The 19,651-nt window shown below is 49.3% G+C and overlaps 2 non-coding genes across 2 annotated transcripts; both read left to right on the plus strand.

The window, feature by feature from the left end:
• Positions 1–6,941: 6,941 nt before the first annotated feature.
• On the plus strand, positions 6,942–7,014 carry TRNAR-ACG (transfer RNA arginine (anticodon ACG)). The gene has a single exon. It is a non-coding gene; the product is annotated as a tRNA-Arg (tRNA).
• Positions 7,015–11,997: 4,983 nt separating this feature from the next.
• On the plus strand, positions 11,998–12,070 carry TRNAR-ACG (transfer RNA arginine (anticodon ACG)). Its single transcript has one exon. It is a non-coding gene; the product is annotated as a tRNA-Arg (tRNA).
• The last annotated feature ends 7,581 nt before the right edge of the window (positions 12,071–19,651 follow it).

The raw sequence follows: 19,651 nt of genomic DNA on the forward strand, positions 1-19,651 counted from the left end.
ATAACGCGTCTGACTACGAATCAGAAGATTGTAGGTTCGACTCCTACCTGGCTCAAAACTGATTTTGACTTCACTTTTAGCAATATTTAATGAAGTCGCGTGGTCGCTTTGCTTCTTCAACATATTTTCCTGAAGTCGAATTCATTGGAGTGGTAGTCCACCCCTTGGTGACGATTGAGTAACCTTGGTCACCTCTTTAAAATACAGTCGCGACCCTCGCGTCAAGGATTTGGCAACAGATTACGTCATCCTCCCGTTCCAAACCTGCTTTTTTAGTCTACTTCCTTGAGGAACAGAGAAACCCAAGGTATCACCGCCATCGGAACGAGGGTCAAGCTGGGCTCAAGTCTTTCACGAACCTGCTGGCCAGGCCCAACGTTCAAATATGGTTGGAGGAGGAATTTGTCATTTGTTCCGGCTGCCTGCGAAAGCTCGCCCATGCTTCCTGAAGTACACTGGGATCTGCAACGTCGACCAACGAAGACTGGCAGACCGTCAGTGAAAAGGCACGGTCATGTGAAGTCCAGCAGGGTTCAGAAAGATGTCGTAGGAGGTCAAGCAGGGTTCAGAAAGAGGTCAGAGGAGGTTCAGCAGGGTTCAGAAAGAGGTCATAGGAGGTCCAGCAGGGTACAGAAAGAGGTCGCAGTAGGTCCAGCAGGGTTCAGAAAGAGGTCATGTGAAGTCCAGCAGGGTTCAGATAGAGGTCATGTGAAGTCCAGCAGGGTTCAGAAAGATGTCGTAGGAGGTCAATCAGGGTTCAGAAAGAGGTCAGAGGAGGTTCAGCAGGGTTCAGAAAGAGGTCATAGGAGGTCCAGCAGGGTACAGAAAGAGGTCGCAGTAGGTCCAGCAGGGTTCAGATATATGTCATGTGAAGTCCAGCATGGTTCAGATAGAGGTCGTGTGAAGTCCAGCAGGGTTCAGATAGAGGTCATGTGAAGTTCAGCAGGGTTCAGAAAGAGGTCATGTGAAGTCCAGCAGGGTTCAGAAAAGTTGGTGCATTCATTTGTGTTCAGCTGCAATTCCGAGTACTTGTCAGAGGCCTTTGTGCGCGTGGCTCAGGAAAGTGCACGTCTGTGACAACCGGAGACCCCTTACGTTGATCACTCATTATTGCAGCACTAAAACATCTCAGTAGGAGTGATAGATAGTAGTCACATGGGCCAGTGGCGCAATGGATAACGCGTCTGACTACGAATCAGAAGATTGTAGGTTCGACTCCTACCTGGCTCAAAACTGATTTTGACATCACTTTTAGCAATATTTAATGAAGTCGCGTGGTCGCTTTGCTTCTTCAACATATTTTCCTGAAGTCGAATTCATTGGAGTGGTAGTCCACCCCTTGGTGACGATTGAGTAACCTTGGTCACCTCTTTAAAATACAGTCGCGACCCTCACGTCAAGGATTTGGCAACAGATTACGTCATCTTCCCGTTCCAAACCTGCTTTTTTAGGTCTACTTCCTTGAGGAACAGAGAAACCCAAGGTATCACCGCCATCGGAACGAGGGTCAAGCTGGGCTCAAGTCTTTCACGAACCTGCTGGCCAGGCCCAACGTTCAAATATGGTTGGAGGAGGAATTTGTCATTTGTTCCGGCTGCCTGCGAAAGCTCGCCCATGCTTCCTGAAGTACACTGGGATCTGCAACGTCGACCAACGAAGACTGGCAGACCGTCAGTGAAAAGGCACGGTCATGTGAAGTCCAGCAGGGTTCAGATAGAGGTCATGTGAAGTCCAGCAGGGTTCAGAAAGATGTCGTAGGAGGTTCAGCAGGGTTCAGAAAGAGGTCAGAGGAGGTTCAGCAGGGTTCAGAAAGAGGTCATAGGAGGTCCAGCAGGGTACAGAAAGAGGTCGCAGTAGGTCCAGCAGGGTTCAGATATATGTCATGTGAAGTCCAGCATGGTTCAGATAGAGGTCGTGTGAAGTCCAGCAGGGTTCAGATAGAGGTCATGTGAAGTTCAGCAGGGTTCAGAAAGAGGTCATGTGAAGTCCAGCAGGGTTCATAAAAGTTGGTGCATTCATTTGTGTTCAGCTGCAATTCCGAGTACTTGTCAGAGGCCTTTGTGAGCGTGGCTCAGGAACGTGCACGTCTGCGACAACCGGAGACCCCTTACGTTGATCACTCATTATTGCAGCACTAAAACATATCAGTAGGAGTGATAGCTAGTAGTTACATGGGCCAGTGGCGCAATGGATAACGCGTCTGACTACGAATCAGAAGATTGTAGGTTCGACTCCTACCTGGCTCAAAACTGATTTTGACTTCACTTTTAGCAATATTTAATGAAGTCGCGTGGTCGCTTTGCTTCTTCAACATATTTTCCTGAAGTCGAATTCATTGGAGTGGTAGTCCACCCCTTGGTGACGATTGAGTAACCTTGGTCACCTCTTTAAAATACAGTCGCGACCCTCGCGTCAAGGATTTGGCAACAGATTACGTCATCTTCCCGTTCCAAACCTGCTTTTTTAGTTCTACTTCCTTGAGGAACAGAGAAACCCAAGGTATCACCGCCATCGGAACGAGGGTCAAGCTGGGCTCAAGTCTTTCACGAACCTGCTGGCCAGGACCAACGTTCAAATATGGTTGGAGGAGGAATTTGTCATTTGTTCCGGCTGCCTGCGAAAGCTCGCCCATGCTTCCTGAAGTACACTGGGATCTGCAACGTCGACCAACGAAGACTGGCAGACCGTCAGTGAAAAGGCACGGTCATGTGAAGTCCAGCAGGGTTCAGAAAGATGTCGTAGGAGGTCAAGCAGGGTTCAGAAAGAGGTCAGAGGAGGTTCAGCAGGGTTCAGAAAGAGGTCATAGGAGGTCCAGCAGGGTACAGAAAGAGGTCGCAGTAGGTCCAGCAGGGTTCAGAAAGAGTTCATGTGAAGTCCAGCAGGGTTCAGATAGAGGTCATGTGAAGTCCAGCAGGGTTCAGATAGAGGTCATGTGAAGTCCAGCAGGGTTCAGAAAGATGTCGTAGGAGGTCAATCAGGGTTCAGAAAGAGATCAGAGGAGGGTCAGCGGGGTTCAGAAAGAGGTCATAGGAGGTCCAGCAGGGTACAGAAAGAGGTCATAGGAGGTCAAGCAGGGTACATAAAGAGGTCGCAGTAGGTCCAGCAGGGTTCAGAAAGAGGTCATGTGAAGTCCAGCAGGGTTCAGATAGAGGTCATGTGAAGTCCAGCAGGGTTCAGAAAGATGTCGTAGGAGGTCAATCAGGGTTCAGAAAGAGGTCAGAGGAGGTTCAGCAGGGTTCAGAAAGAGGTCATAGGAGGTCCAGCAGGGTACAGAAAGAGGTCGCAGTAGGTCCAGCAGGGTTCAGATATATGTCATGTGAAGTCCAGCATGGTTCAGATAGAGGTCGTGTGAAGTCCAGCAGGGTTCAGATAGAGGTCATGTGAAGTTCAGCAGGGTTCAGAAAGAGGTCATGTGAAGTCCAGCAGGGTTCAGAAAAGTTGGTGCATTCATTTGTGTTCAGCTGCAATTCCGAGTACTTGTCAGAGGCCTTTGTGCGCGTGGCTCAGGAAAGTGCACGTCTGCGACAACCGGAGACCCCTTACGTTGATCACTCATTATTGCAGCACTAAAACATATCAGTAGGAGTGATAGCTAGTAGTCACATGGGCCAGTGGCGCAATGGATAACGCGTCTGACTACGAATCAGAAGATTGTAGGTTCGACTCCTACCTGGCTCAAAACTGATTTTGACTTCACTTTTAGCAATATTTAATGAAGTCGCGTGGTCGCTTTGCTTCTTCAACATATTTTCCTGAAGTCGAATTCATTGGAGTGGTAGTCCACCCCTTGGTGACGATTGAGTAACCTTGGTCACCTCTTTAAAATACAGTCGCGACCCTCGCGTCAAGGATTTGGCAAGAGATTACGTCATCTTCCCGTTCCAAACCTGCTTTTTTAGTTCTACTTCCTTGAGGAACAGAGAAACCCAAGGTATCACCGCCATCGGAACGAGGGTCAAGCTGGGCTCAAGTCTTTCACGAACCTGCTGGCCAGGCCCAACGTTCAAATATGGTTGGAGGAGGAATTTGTCATTTGTTCCGGCTGCCTGCGAAAGCTCGCCCATGCTTCCTGAAGTACACTGGGATCTGCAACGTCGACCAACGAAGACTGGCAGACCGTCAGTGAAAAGGCACGGTCATGTGAAGTCCAGCAGGGTTCAGAAAGATGTCGTAGGAGGTCAAGCAGGGTTCAGAAAGATGTCGTAGGAGGTTCAGCAGGGTTCAGAAAGAGGTCATAGGAGGTCCAGCAGGGTACAGAAAGAGGTCGCAGTAGGTCCAGCAGGGTTCAGATAGAGGTCATGTGAAGTCCAGCAGGGTTCAGAAAGGAGTCATGTGAAGTCCAGCAGGGTTCAGATATATGTCATGTGAAGTCCAGCAGGGTTCAGAAAAGTTGGTGCATTCATTTGTGTTCAGCTGCAATTCCGAGTACTTGTCAGAGGCCTTTGTGCGCGTGGCTCAGGAACGTGCACGTCTGCGACAACCGGAGACCCCAAACGTTGATCACTCATTATTGCAGCACTAAAACATATCAGTAGGAGTGATAGCTAGTAGTCACATGGGCCAGTGGCGCAATGGATAACGCGTCTGATTACGAATCAGAAGATTGTCGGTTCGACTCCTACCTGGCTCAAAACTGATTTTGACTTCACTTTTAGCAATATTTAATGAAGTCGCGTGGTCGCTTTGCTTCTTCAACATATTTTCCTGAAGTCGAATTCATTGGAGTGGTAGTCCACCCCTTGGTGACGATTGAGTAACCTTGGTCACCTCTTTAAAATACAGTCGCGACCCTCGCGTCAAGGATTTGGCAACAGATTACGTCATCTTCCCGTTCCAAACCTGCTTTTTTAGTTCTACTTCCTTGAGGAACAGAGAAACCCAAGGTATCACCGCCATCGGAACGAGGGTCAAGCTGGGCTCAAGTCTTTCACGAACCTGCTGGCCAGGCCCAACGTTCAAATATGGTTGGAGGAGGAATTTGTCATTTGTTCCGGCTGCCTGCGAAAGCTCGCCCATGCTTCCTGAAGTACACTGGGATCTGCAACGTCGACCAACGAAGACTGGCAGACCGTCAGTGAAAAGGCACGGTCATGTGAAGTCCAGCAGGGTTCAGAAAGATGTCGTAGGAGGTCAAGCAGGGTTCAGAAAGATGTCGTAGGAGGTTCAGCAGGGTTCAGAAAGAGGTCATAGGAGGTCCAGCAGGGTACAGAAAGAGGTCGCAGTAGGTCCAGCAGGGTTCAGATAGAGGTCATGTGAAGTCCAGCAGGGTTCAGAAAGGAGTCATGTGAAGTCCAGCAGGGTTCAGATATATGTCATGTGAAGTCCAGCAGGGTTCAGAAAAGTTGGTGCATTCATTTGTGTTCAGCTGCAATTCCGAGTACTTGTCAGAGGCCTTTGTGCGCGTGGCTCAGGAACGTGCACGTCTGCGACAACCGGAGACCCCAAACGTTGATCACTCATTATTGCAGCACTAAAACATATCAGTAGGAGTGATAGCTAGTAGTCACATGGGCCAGTGGCGCAATGGATAACGCGTCTGATTACGAATCAGAAGATTGTAGGTTCGACTCCTACCTGGCTCAAAACTGATTTTGACTTCACTTTTAGCAATATTTAATGAAGTCGCGTGGTCGCTTTGCTTCTTCAACATATTTTCCTGAAGTCGAATTCATTGGAGTGGTAGTCCACCCCTGGGTGACGATTGAGTAACCTTGGTCACCTCTTTAAAATACAGTCGCGACCCTCGCGTCAAGGATTTGGCAACAGATTACGTCATCTTCCCGTTCCAAACCTGCTTTTTTAGTTCTACTTCCTTGAGGAACAGAGAAACCCAAGGTATCACCGCCATCGGAACGAGGGTCAAGCTGGGCTCAAGTCTTTCACGAACCTGCTGGCCAGGCCCAACGTTCAAATATGGTTGGAGGAGGAATTTGTCATTTGTTCCGGCTGCCTGCGAAAGCTCGCCCATGCTTCCTGAAGTACACTGGGATCTGCAACGTCGACCAACGAAGACTGGCAGACCGTCAGTGAAAAGTCACGGTCATGTGAAGTCCAGGAGGGTTCAGAAAGATGTCGTAGGAGGTCAAGCAGGGTTCAGAAAGAGGTCAGAGGAGGTTCAGCAGGGTTCAGAAAGAGGTCATAGGAGGTCCAGCAGGGTACAGAAAGAGGTCGCAGTAGGTCCAGCAGGGTTCAGAAAGAGGTCATGTGAAGTCCAGCAGGGTTCAGATAGAGGTCATGTGAAGTCCAGCAGGGTTCAGATAGAGGTCATGTGAAGTCCAGCAGGGTTCAGAAAGATGTCGTAGGAGGTCAATCAGGGTTCAGAAAGAGATCAGAGGAGGTTCAGCAGGGTTCAGAAAGAGGTCATAGGAGGTCCAGCAGGGTACAGAAAGAGGTCATAGGAGGTCAAGCAGGGTACAGAAAGAGGTCGCAGTAGGTCCAGCAGGGTTGAGAAAGAGGTCATGTGAAGTCCAGCAGGGTTCAGATAGAGGTCATGTGAAGTCCAGCAGGGTTCAGAAAGATGTCGTAGGAGGTCAATCAGGGTTCAGAAAGAGGTCAGAGGAGGTTCAGCAGGGTTCAGAAAGAGGTCATAGGAGGTCCAGCAGGGTACAGAAAGAGGTCGCAGTAGGTCCAGCAGGGTTCAGATATATGTCATGTGAAGTCCAGCATGGTTCAGATAGAGGTCGTGTGAAGTCCAGCAGGGTTCAGATAGAGGTCATGTGAAGTTCAGCAGGGTTCAGAAAGAGGTCATGTGAAGTCCAGCAGGGTTCAGAAAAGTTGGTGCATTCATTTGTGTTCAGCTGCAATTCCGAGTACTTGTCAGAGGCCTTTGTGCGCGTGGCTCAGGAAAGTGCACGTCTGCGACAACCGGAGACCCCTTACGTTGATCACTCATTATTGCAGCACTAAAACATATCAGTAGGAGTGATAGCTAGTAGTCACATGGGCCAGTGGCGCAATGGATAACGCGTCTGACTACGAATCAGAAGATTGTAGGTTCGATTCCTACCTGGCTCAAAACTGATTTTGACTTCACTTTTAGCAATATTCAATGACGTCGCGTGGTCGCTTTGCTTCCTCAACATATTTTCCTGAAGTCGAATTCATTGGAGTGGTAGTCCACCCCTTGGTGACGATTGAGTAACCTTGGTCACCTCTTTAAAATACAGTCGCGACCCTCGCGTCAAGGATTTGGCAACAGATTACGTCATCTTCCCGTTCCAAACCTGCTTTTTTAGTTCTACTTCCTTGAGGAACAGAGAAACCCAAGGTATCACCGCCATCGGAACGAGGGTCAAGCTGGGCTCAAGTCTTTCACGAACCTGCTGGCCAGGCCCAACGTTCAAATATGGTTGGAGGAGGAATTTGTCATTTGTTCCGGCTGCCTGCGAAAGCTCGCCCATGCTTCCTGAAGTACACTGGGATCTGCAACGTCGACCAACGAAGACTGGCAGACCGTCAGTGAAAAGGCACGGTCATGTGAAGTCCAGCAGGGTTCAGAAAGATGTCGTAGGAGGTCAAGCAGGGTTCAGAAAGATGTCGTAGGAGGTTCAGCAGGGTTCAGAAAGAGGTCATAGGAGGTCCAGCAGGGTAAAGAAAGAGGTCGCAGTAGGTCCAGCAGGGTTCAGAAAGATGTCATGTGAAGTCCAGCAGGGTTCAGATAGAGGTCATGTGAAGTCCAGCAGGGTTCAGATAGAGGTCATGTGAAGTCCAGCAGGGTTCAGAAAGATGTCGTAGGAGGTCAATCAGGGTTCAGAAAGAGGTCAGAGGAGGTTCAGCAGGGTTCAGAAAGAGGTCAGAGGAGGTTCAGCAGGGTTCAGAAAGAGGTCATAGGAGGTCCAGCAGGGTACAGAAAGAGGTCGCAGTAGGTCCAGCAGGGTTCAGATATATGTCATGTGAAGTCCAGCATGGTTCAGATAGAGGTCGTGTGAAGTCCAGCAGGGTTCAGATAGAGGTCATGTGAAGTTCAGCAGGGTTCAGAAAGAGGTCATGTGAAGTCCAGCAGGGTTCATAAAAGTTGGTGCATTCATTTGTGTTCAGCTGCAATTCCGAGTACTTGTCAGAGGCCTTTGTGAGCGTGGCTCAGGAACGTGCACGTCTGCGACAACCGGAGACCCCTTACGTTGATCACTCATTATTGCAGCACTAAAACATATCAGTAGGAGTGATAGCTAGTAGTTACATGGGCCAGTGGCGCAATGGATAACGCGTCTGACTACGAATCAGAAGATTGTAGGTTCGACTCCTACCTGGCTCAAAACTGATTTTGACTTCACTTTTAGCAATATTTAATGAAGTCGCGTGGTCGCTTTGCTTCTTCAACATATTTTCCTGAAGTCGAATTCATTGGAGTGGTAGTCCACCCCTTGGTGACGATTGAGTAACCTTGGTCACCTCTTTAAAATACAGTCGCGACCCTCGCGTCAAGGATTTGGCAACAGATTACGTCATCTTCCCGTTCCAAACCTGCTTTTTTAGTTCTACTTCCTTGAGGAACAGAGAAACCCAAGGTATCACCGCCATCGGAACGAGGGTCAAGCTGGGCTCAAGTCTTTCACGAACCTGCTGGCCAGGACCAACGTTCAAATATGGTTGGAGGAGGAATTTGTCATTTGTTCCGGCTGCCTGCGAAAGCTCGCCCATGCTTCCTGAAGTACACAGGGATCTGCAACGTCGACCAACGAAGACTGGCAGACCGTCAGTGAAAAGGCACGGTCATGTGAAGTCCAGCAGGGTTCAGAAAGATGTCGTAGGAGGTCAAGCAGGGTTCAGAAAGAGGTCAGAGGAGGTTCAGCAGGGTTCAGAAAGAGGTCATAGGAGGTCCAGCAGGGTACAGAAAGAGGTCGCAGTAGGTCCAGCAGGGTTCAGAAAGAGTTCATGTGAAGTCCAGCAGGGTTCAGATAGAGGTCATGTGAAGTCCAGCAGGGTTCAGATAGAGGTCATGTGAAGTCCAGCAGGGTTCAGAAAGATGTCGTAGGAGGTCAATCAGGGTTCAGAAAGAGATCAGAGGAGGGTCAGCAGGGTTCAGAAAGAGGTCATAGGAGGTCCAGCAGGGTACAGAAAGAGGTCATAGGAGGTCAAGCAGGGTACATAAAGAGGTCGCAGTAGGTCCAGCAGGGTTCAGAAAGAGGTCATGTGAAGTCCAGCAGGGTTCAGATAGAGGTCATGTGAAGTCCAGCAGGGTTCAGAAAGATGTCGTAGGAGGTCAATCAGGGTTCAGAAAGAGGTCAGAGGAGGTTCAGCAGGGTTCAGAAAGAGGTCATAGGAGGTCCAGCAGGGTACAGAAAGAGGTCGCAGTAGGTCCAGCAGGGTTCAGATATATGTCATGTGAAGTCCAGCATGGTTCAGATAGAGGTCGTGTGAAGTCCAGCAGGGTTCAGATAGAGGTCATGTGAAGTTCAGCAGGGTTCAGAAAGAGGTCATGTGAAGTCCAGCAGGGTTCAGAAAAGTTGGTGCATTCATTTGTGTTCAGCTGCAATTCCGAGTACTTGTCAGAGGCCTTTGTGCGCGTGGCTCAGGAAAGTGCACGTCTGCGACAACCGGAGACCCCTTACGTTGATCACTCATTATTGCAGCACTAAAACATATCAGTAGGAGTGATAGCTAGTAGTCACATGGGCCAGTGGCGCAATGGATAACGCGTCTGACTACGAATCAGAAGATTGTAGGTTCGACTCCTACCTGGCTCAAAACTGATTTTGACTTCACTTTTAGCAATATTTAATGAAGTCGCGTGGTCGCTTTGCTTCTTCAACATATTTTCCTGAAGTCGAATTCATTGGAGTGGTAGTCCACCCCTTGGTGACGATTGAGTAACCTTGGTCACCTCTTTAAAATACAGTCGCGACCCTCGCGTCAAGGATTTGGCAAGAGATTACGTCATCTTCCCGTTCCAAACCTGCTTTTTTAGTTCTACTTCCTTGAGGAACAGAGAAACCCAAGGTATCACCGCCATCGGAACGAGGGTCAAGCTGGGCTCAAGTCTTTCACGAACCTGCTGGCCAGGCCCAACGTTCAAATATGGTTGGAGGAGGAATTTGTCATTTGTTCCGGCTGCCTGCGAAAGCTCGCCCATGCTTCCTGAAGTACACTGGGATCTGCAACGTCGACCAACGAAGACTGGCAGACCGTCAGTGAAAAGGCACGGTCATGTGAAGTCCAGCAGGGTTCAGAAAGATGTCGTAGGAGGTCAAGCAGGGTTCAGAAAGATGTCGTAGGAGGTTCAGCAGGGTTCAGAAAGAGGTCATAGGAGGTCCAGCAGGGTACAGAAAGAGGTCGCAGTAGGTCCAGCAGGGTTCAGATAGAGGTCATGTGAAGTCCAGCAGGGTTCAGAAAGGAGTCATGTGAAGTCCAGCAGGGTTCAGATATATGTCATGTGAAGTCCAGCAGGGTTCAGAAAAGTTGGTGCATTCATTTGTGTTCAGCTGCAATTCCGAGTACTTGTCAGAGGCCTTTGTGCGCGTGGCTCAGGAACGTGCACGTCTGCGACAACCGGAGACCCCAAACGTTGATCACTCATTATTGCAGCACTAAAACATATCAGTAGGAGTGATAGCTAGTAGTCACATGGGCCAGTGGCGCAATGGATAACGCGTCTGATTACGAATCAGAAGATTGTCGGTTCGACTCCTACCTGGCTCAAAACTGATTTTGACTTCACTTTTAGCAATATTTAATGAAGTCGCGTGGTCGCTTTGCTTCTTCAACATATTTTCCTGAAGTCGAATTCATTGGAGTGGTAGTCCACCCCTTGGTGACGATTGAGTAACCTTGGTCACCTCTTTAAAATACAGTCGCGACCCTCGCGTCAAGGATTTGGCAACAGATTACGTCATCTTCCCGTTCCAAACCTGCTTTTTTAGTTCTACTTCCTTGAGGAACAGAGAAACCCAAGGTATCACCGCCATCGGAACGAGGGTCAAGCTGGGCTCAAGTCTTTCACGAACCTGCTGGCCAGGCCCAACGTTCAAATATGGTTGGAGGAGGAATTTGTCATTTGTTCCGGCTGCCTGCGAAAGCTCGCCCATGCTTCCTGAAGTACACTGGGATCTGCAACGTCGACCAACGAAGACTGGCAGACCGTCAGTGAAAAGGCACGGTCATGTGAAGTCCAGGAGGGTTCAGAAAGATGTCGTAGGAGGTCAAGCAGGGTTCAGAAAGAGGTCAGAGGAGGTTCAGCAGGGTTCAGAAAGAGGTCATAGGAGGTCCAGCAGGGTACAGAAAGAGGTCGCAGTAGGTCCAGCAGGGTTCAGAAAGAGGTCATGTGAAGTCCAGCAGGGTTCAGATAGAGGTCATGTGAAGTCCAGCAGGGTTCAGATAGAGGTCATGTGAAGTCCAGCAGGGTTCAGAAAGATGTCGTAGGAGGTCAATCAGGGTTCAGAAAGAGATCAGAGGAGGTTCAGCAGGGTTCAGAAAGAGGTCATAGGAGGTCCAGCAGGGTACAGAAAGAGGTCATAGGAGGTCAAGCAGGGTACAGAAAGAGGTCGCAGTAGGTCCAGCAGGGTTGAGAAAGAGGTCATGTGAAGTCCAGCAGGGTTCAGATAGAGGTCATGTGAAGTCCAGCAGGGTTCAGAAAGATGTCGTAGGAGGTCAATCAGGGTTCAGAAAGAGGTCAGAGGAGGTTCAGCAGGGTTCAGAAAGAGGTCATAGGAGGTCCAGCAGGGTACAGAAAGAGGTCGCAGTAGGTCCAGCAGGGTTCAGATATATGTCATGTGAAGTCCAGCATGGTTCAGATAGAGGTCGTGTGAAGTCCAGCAGGGTTCAGATAGAGGTCATGTGAAGTTCAGCAGGGTTCAGAAAGAGGTCATGTGAAGTCCAGCAGGGTTCAGAAAAGTTGGTGCATTCATTTGTGTTCAGCTGCAATTCCGAGTACTTGTCAGAGGCCTTTGTGCGCGTGGCTCAGGAAAGTGCACGTCTGCGACAACCGGAGACCCCTTACGTTGATCACTCATTATTGCAGCACTAAAACATATCAGTAGGAGTGATAGCTAGTAGTCACATGGGCCAGTGGCGCAATGGGTAACGCGTCTGACTACGAATCAGAAGATTGTAGGTTCGACTCCTACCTGGCTCAAAACTGATTTTGACTTCACTTTTAGCAATATTCAATGAAGTCGCGTGGTCGCTTTGCTTCCTCAACATATTTTCCTGAAGTCGAATTCATTGGAGTGGTAGTCCACCCCTTGGTGACGATTGAGTAACCTTGGTCACCTCTTTAAAATACAGTCGCGACCCTCGCGTCAAGGATTTGGCAACAGATTACGTCATCTTCCCGTTCCAAACCTGCTTTTTTAGTTCTACTTCCTTGAGGAACAGAGAAACCCAAGGTATCACCGCCATCGGAACGAGGGTCAAGCTGGGCTCAAGTCTTTCACGAACCTGCTGGCCAGGCCCAACGTTCAAATATGGTTGGAGGAGGAATTTGTCATTTGTTCCGGCTGCCTGCGAAAGCTCGCCCATGCTTCCTGAAGTACACTGGGATCTGCAACGTCGACCAACGAAGACTGGCAGACCGTCAGTGAAAAGGCACGGTCATGTGAAGTCCAGCAGGGTTCAGAAAGATGTCGTAGGAGGTCAAGCAGGGTTCAGAAAGATGTCGTAGGAGGTTCAGCAGGGTTCAGAAAGAGGTCATAGGAGGTCCAGCAGGGTAAAGAAAGAGGTCGCAGTAGGTCCAGCAGGGTTCAGAAAGATGTCATGTGAAGTCCAGCAGGGTTCAGATAGAGGTCATGTGAAGTCCAGCAGGGTTCAGATAGAGGTCATGTGAAGTCCAGCAGGGTTCAGAAAGATGTCGTAGGAGGTCAATCAGGGTTCAGGAAGAGGTCAGAGGAGGTTCAGCAGGGTTCAGAAAGAGGTCAGAGGAGGTTCAGCAGGGTTCAGAAAGAGGTCATAGGAGGTCCAGCAGGGTACAGAAAGAGGTCGCAGTAGGTCCAGCAGGGTTCAGATATATGTCATGTGAAGTCCAGCATGGTTCAGATAGAGGTCGTGTGAAGTCCAGCAGGGTTCAGATAGAGGTCATGTGAAGTTCAGCAGGGTTCAGAAAGAGGTCATGTGAAGTCCAGCAGGGTTCAGAAAAGTTGGTGCATTCATTTGTGTTCAGCTGCAATTCCGAGTACTTGTCAGAGGCCTTTGTGCGCGTGGCTCAGGAACGTGCACGTCTGCGACAACCGGAGACCCCTTACGTTGATCACTCATTATTGCAGCACTAAAACATATCAGTAGGAGTGATAGCTAGTAGTTACATGGGCCAGTGGCGCAATGGATAACGTGTCTGACTACGAATCAGAAGATTGTAGGTTCGACTCCTACCTGGCTCAAAACTGATTTTGACTTCACTTTTAGCAATATTTAATGAAGTCGCGTGGTCGCTTTGCTTCTTCAACATATTTTCCTGAAGTCGAATTCATTGGAGTGGTAGTCCACCCCTTGGTGACGATTGAGTAACCTTGGTCACCTCTTTAAAATACAGTCGCGACCTTCGCGTCAAGGATTTGGCAACAGATTACGTCATCTTCCCGTTCCAAACCTGCTTTTTTAGTTCTACTTCCTTGAGGAACAGAGAAACCCAAGGTATCACCGCCATCGGAACGAGGGTCAAGCTGGGCTCAAGTCTTTCACGAACCTGCTGGCCAGGCCCAACGTTCAAATATGGTTGGAGGAGGAATTTGTCATTTGTTCCGGCTGCCTGCGAAAGCTCGCCCATGCTTCCTGAAGTACACTGGGATCTGCAACGTCGACCAACGAAGACTGCCAGACCGTCAGTGAAAAGGCACGGTCATGTGAAGTCCAGCAGGGTTCAGATTGAGGTCATGTGAAGTCCAGCAGGGTTCAGATAGAGGTCATGTGAAGTCCAGCAGGGTTCAGAAAGATGTCGTAGGAGGTCAATCAGGGTTCAGAAAGAGGTCAGAGGAGGTTCAGCAGGGTTCAGAAAGAGGTCATAGGAGGTCCAGCAGGGTACAGAAAGAGGTCGCAGTAGGTCCAGCAGGGTTCAGATATATGTCATGTGAAGTCCAGCATGGTTCAGATAGATGTCGTGTGAAGTCCAGCAGGGTTCAGATAGAGGTCATGTGAAGTTCAGCAGGTTTCAGAAAGAGGTCATGTGAAGTCCAGCAGGGTTCAGAAAAGTTGGTGCATTCATTTGTGTTCAGCTGCAATTCCGAGTACTTTTCAGAGGCCTTTGTGCGCGTGGCTCAGGAACGTGCACGTCTGCGACAACCGGAGACCCCTTACGTTGATCACTCATTATTGCAGCACTAAAACATATCAGTAGGAGTGATAGCTAGTAGTCACATGGGCCAGTGGCGCAATGGATAACGCGTCTGACTACGAATCAGAAGATTGTAGGTTCGACTCCTACCTGGCTCAAAACTGATTTTGACTTCACTTTTAGCAATATTTAATGAAGTCGCGTGGTCGCTTTGCTTCTTCAACATATTTTCCTGAAGTCGAATTCATTGGAGTGGTAGTCCACCCCTTGGTGACGATTGAGTAACCTTGGTCACCTCTTTAAAATACAGTCGCGACCCTCGCGTCAAGGATTTGGCAAGAGATTACGTCATCTTCCCGTTCCAAACCTGCTTTTTTAGTTCTACTTCCTTGAGGAACAGAGAAACCCAAGGTATCACCGCCATCGGAACGAGGGTCAAGCTGGGCTCAAGTCTTTCACGAACCTGCTGGCCAGGCCCAACGTTCAAATATGGTTGGAGGAGGAATTTGTCATTTGTTCCGGCTGCCTGCGAAAGCTCGCCCATGCTTCCTGAAGTACACTGGGATCTGCAACGTCGACCAACGAAGACTGGCAGACCGTCAGTGAAAAGGCACGGTCATGTGAAGTCCAGCAGGGTTCAGAAAGATGTCGTAGGAGGTCAAGCAGGGTTCAGAAAGATGTCGTAGGAGGTTCAGCAGGGTTCAGAAAGAGGTCATAGGAGGTCCAGCAGGGTACAGAAAGAGGTCGCAGTAGGTCCAGCAGGGTTCAGATAGAGGTCATGTGAAGTCCAGCAGGGTTCAGAAAGGAGTCATGTGAAGTCCAGCAGGGTTCAGATATATGTCATGTGAAGTCCAGCAGGGTTCAGAAAAGTTGGTGCATTCATTTGTGTTCAGCTGCAATTCCGAGTACTTGTCAGAGGCCTTTGTGCGCGTGGCTCAGGAACGTGCACGTCTGCGACAACCGGAGACCCCTTACGTTGATCACTCATTATTGCAGCACTAAAACATATCAGTAGGAGTGATAGCTAGTAGTCACATGGGCCAGTGGCGCAATGGATAACGCGTCTGACTACGAATCAGAAGATTGTAGGTTCGACTCCTACCTGGCTCAAAACTGATTTTGACTTCACTTTTAGCAATATTTAATGAAGTCGCGTGGTCGCTTTGCTTCTTCAACATATTTTCCTGAAGTCGAATTCATTGGAGTGGTAGTCCACCCCTTGGTGACGATTGAGTAACCTTGGTCACCTCTTTAAAATACAGTCGCGACCCTCGCGTCAAGGATTTGGCAACAGATTACGTCATCTTCCCGTTCCAAACCTGCTTTTTTAGTTCTACTTCCTTGAGGAACAGAGAAACCCAAGGTATCACCGCCATCGGAACGAGGGTCAAGCTGGGCTCAAGTCTTTCACGAACCTGCTGGCCAGGCCCAACGTTCAAATATGGTTGGAGGAGGAATTTGTCATTTGTTCCGGCTGCCTGCGAAAGCTCGCCCATGCTTCCTGAAGTACACTGGGATCTGCAACGTCGACCAACGAAGACTGGCAGACCGTCAGTGAAAAGGCACGGTCATGTGAAGTCCAGGAGGGTTCAGAAAGATGTCGTAGGAGGTCAAGCAGGGTTCAGAAAGAGGTCAGAGGAGGTTCAGCAGGGTTCAGAAAGAGGTCATAGGAGGTCCAGCAGGGTACAGAAAGAGGTCGCAGTAGGTCCAGCAGGGTTCAGAAAGAGGTCATGTGAAGTCCAGCAGGGTTCAGATAGAGGTCATGTGAAGTCCAGCAGGGTTCAGATAGAGGTCATGTGAAGTCCAGCAGGGTTCAGAAAGATGTCGTAGGAGGTCAATCAGGGTTCAGAAAGAGATCAGAGGAGGTTCAGCATGGTTCAGAAAGAGGTCATAGGAGGTCCAGCAGGGTACAGAAAGAGGTCATAGGAGGTCAAGCAGGGTACAGAAAGAGGTCGCAGTAGGTCCAGCAGGGTTGAGAAAGAGGTCATGTGAAGTCCAGCAGGGTTCAGATAGAGGTCATGTGAAGTCCAGCAGGGTTCAGAAAGATGTCGTAGGAGGTCAATCAGGGTTCAGAAAGAGGTCAGAGGAGGTTCAGCAGGGTTCAGAAAGAGGTCATAGGAGGTCCAGCAGGGTACAGAAAGAGGTCGCAGTAGGTCCAGCAGGGTTCAGATATATGTCATGTGAAGTCCAGCATGGTTCAGATAGAGGTCGTGTGAAGTCCAGCAGGGTTCAGATAGAGGTCATGTGAAGTTCAGCAGGGTTCAGAAAGAGGTCATGTGAAGTCCAGCAGGGTTCAGAAAAGTTGGTGCATTCATTTGTGTTCAGCTGCAATTCCGAGTACTTGTCAGAGGCCTTTGTGCGCGTGGCTCAGGAAAGTGCACGTCTGCGACAACCGGAGACCCCTTACGTTGATCACTCATTATTGCAGCACTAAAACATATCAGTAGGAGTGATAGCTAGTAGTCACATGGGCCAGTGGCGCAATGGATAACGCGTCTGACTACGAATCAGAAGATTGTAGGTTCGACTCCTACCTGGCTCAAAACTGATTTTGACTTCACTTTTAGCAATATTCAATGAAGTCGCGTGGTCGCTTTGCTTCCTCAACATATTTTCCTGAAGTCGAATTCATTGGAGTGGTAGTCCACCCCTTGGTGACGATTGAGTAACCTTGGTCACCTCTTTAAAATACAGTCGCGACCCTCGCGTCAAGGATTTGGCAACAGATTACGTCATCTTCCCGTTCCAAACCTGCTTTTTTAGTTCTACTTCCTTGAGGAACAGAGAAACCCAAGGTATCACCGCCATCGGAACGAGGGTCAAGCTGGGCTCAAGTCTTTCACGAACCTGCTGGCCAGGCCCAACGTTCAAATATGGTTGGAGGAGGAATTTGTCATTTGTTCCGGCTGCCTGCGAAAGCTCGCCCATGCTTCCTGAAGTACACTGGGATCTGCAACGTCGACCAACGAAGACTGGCAGACCGTCAGTGAAAAGGCACGGTCATGTGAAGTCCAGCAGGGTTCAGAAAGATGTCGTAGGAGGTCAAGCAGGGTTCAGAAAGATGTCGTAGGAGGTTCAGCAGGGTTCAGAAAGAGGTCATAGGAGGTCCAGCAGGGTAAAGAAAGAGGTCGCAGTAGGTCCAGCAGGGTTCAGAAAGATGTCATGTGAAGTCCAGCAGGGTTCAGATAGAGGTCATGTGAAGTCCAGCAGGGTTCAGATAGAGGTCATGTGAAGTCCAGCAGGGTTCAGAAAGATGTCGTAGGAGGTCAATCAGGGTTCAGGAAGAGGTCAGAGGAGGTTCAGCAGGGTTCAGAAAGAGGTCAGAGGAGGTTCAGCAGGGTTCAGAAAGAGGTCATAGGAGGTCCAGCAGGGTACAGAAAGAGGTCGCAGTAGGTCCAGCAGGGTTCAGATATATGTCATGTGAAGTCCAGCATGGTTCAGATAGAGGTCGTGTGAAGTCCAGCAGGGTTCAGATAGAGGTCATGTGAAGTTCAGCAGGGTTCAGAAAGAGGTCATGTGAAGTCCAGCAGGGTTCAGAAAAGTTGGTGCATTCATTTGTGTTCAGCTGCAATTCCGAGTACTTGTCAGAGGCCTTTGTGCGCGTGGCTCAGGAACGTGCACGTCTGCGACAACCGGAGACCCCTTACGTTGATCACTCATTATTGCAGCACTAAAACATATCAGTAGGAGTGATAGCTAGTAGTTACATGGGCCAGTGGCGCAATGGATAACGTGTCTGACTACGAATCAGAAGATTGTAGGTTCGACTCCTACCTGGCTCAAAACTGATTTTGACTTCACTTTTAGCAATATTTAATGAAGTCGCGTGGTCGCTTTGCTTCTTCAACATATTTTCCTGAAGTCGAATTCATTGGAGTGGTAGTCCACCCCTTGGTGACGATTGAGTAACCTTGGTCACCTCTTTAAAATACAGTCGCGACCTTCGCGTCAAGGATTTGGCAACAGATTACGTCATCTTCCCGTTCCAAACCTGCTTTTTTAGTTCTACTTCCTTGAGGAACAGAGAAACCCAAGGTATCACCGCCATCGGAACGAGGGTCAAGCTGGGCTCAAGTCTTTCACGAACCTGCTGGCCAGGCCCAACGTTCAAATATGGTTGGAGGAGGAATTTGTCATTTGTTCCGGCTGCCTGCGAAAGCTCGCCCATGCTTCCTGAAGTACACTGGGATCTGCAACGTCGACCAACGAAGACTGCCAGACCGTCAGTGAAAAGGCACGGTCATGTGAAGTCCAGCAGGGTTCAGATTGAGGTCATGTGAAGTCCAGCAGGGTTCAGATAGAGGTCATGTGAAGTCCAGCAGGGTTCAGAAAGATGTCGTAGGAGGTCAATCAGGGTTCAGAAAGAGGTCAGAGGAGGTTCAGCAGGGTTCAGAAAGAGGTCATAGGAGGTCCAGCAGGGTACAGAAAGAGGTCGCAGTAGGTCCAGCAGGGTTCAGATATATGTCATGTGAAGTCCAGCATGGTTCAGATAGATGTCGTGTGAAGTCCAGCAGGGTTCAGATAGAGGTCATGTGAAGTTCAGCAGGGTTCAGAAAGAGGTCATGTGAAGTCCAGCAGGGTTCAGAAAAGTTGGTGCATTCATTTGTGTTCAGCTGCAATTCCGAGTACTTTTCAGAGGCCTTTGTGCGCGTGGCTCAGGAACGTGCACGTCTGCGACAACCGGAGACCCCTTACGTTGATCACTCATTATTGCAGCACTAAAACATATCAGTAGGAGTGATAGCTAGTCGTCACATGGGCCAGTGGCGCATTGGATAACGCATCTGACTACGAATCAGAAGATTGTAGGTTCGACTCCTACCTGGCTCAAAACTGATTTTGACTTCACTTTTAGCAATATTTAATGAAGTCGCGTGGTCGCTTTGCTTCTTCAACATATTTTCCTGAAGTCGAATTCATTGGAGTGGTAGTCCACCCCTTGGTGACGATTGAGTAACCTTGGTCACCTCTTTGAAATACAGTCGCGACCCTCGCGTCAAGGATTTGGCAACAGATTACGTCATCTTCCCGTTCCAAACCTGCTTTTTTAGTTCTACTTCCTTGAGGAACAGAGAAACCCAAGGTATCACCGCCATCGGAACGAGGGTCAAGCTGGGCTCAAGTCTTTCACGAACCTGCTGGCCAGGCCCAACGTTCAAATATGGTTGGAGGAGGAATTTGTCATTTGTTCCGGCTGCCTGCGAAAGCTCGCCCATGCTTCCTGAAGTACACTGGGATCTGCAACGTCGACCAACGAAGACTGGCAGACCGTCAGTGAAAAGGCACGGTCATGTGAAGTCCAGCAGGGTTCAGAAAGATGTCGTAGGAGGTCAAGCAGGGTTCAGAAAGAGGTCAGAGGAGGTTCAGCAGGGTTGAGAAAGAGGTCATAGGAGGTCCAGCAGGGTACAGAAAGAGGTCGCAGTAGGTCCAGCAGGGTTCAGAAAGAGGTCA

This window comes from Myxine glutinosa, chromosome 9 (assembly GCF_964187855.1).
Source record: "Myxine glutinosa chromosome 9, kmMyxGlut1.1, whole genome shotgun sequence".
NCBI lineage: Eukaryota > Metazoa > Chordata > Myxini > Myxiniformes > Myxinidae > Myxine > Myxine glutinosa.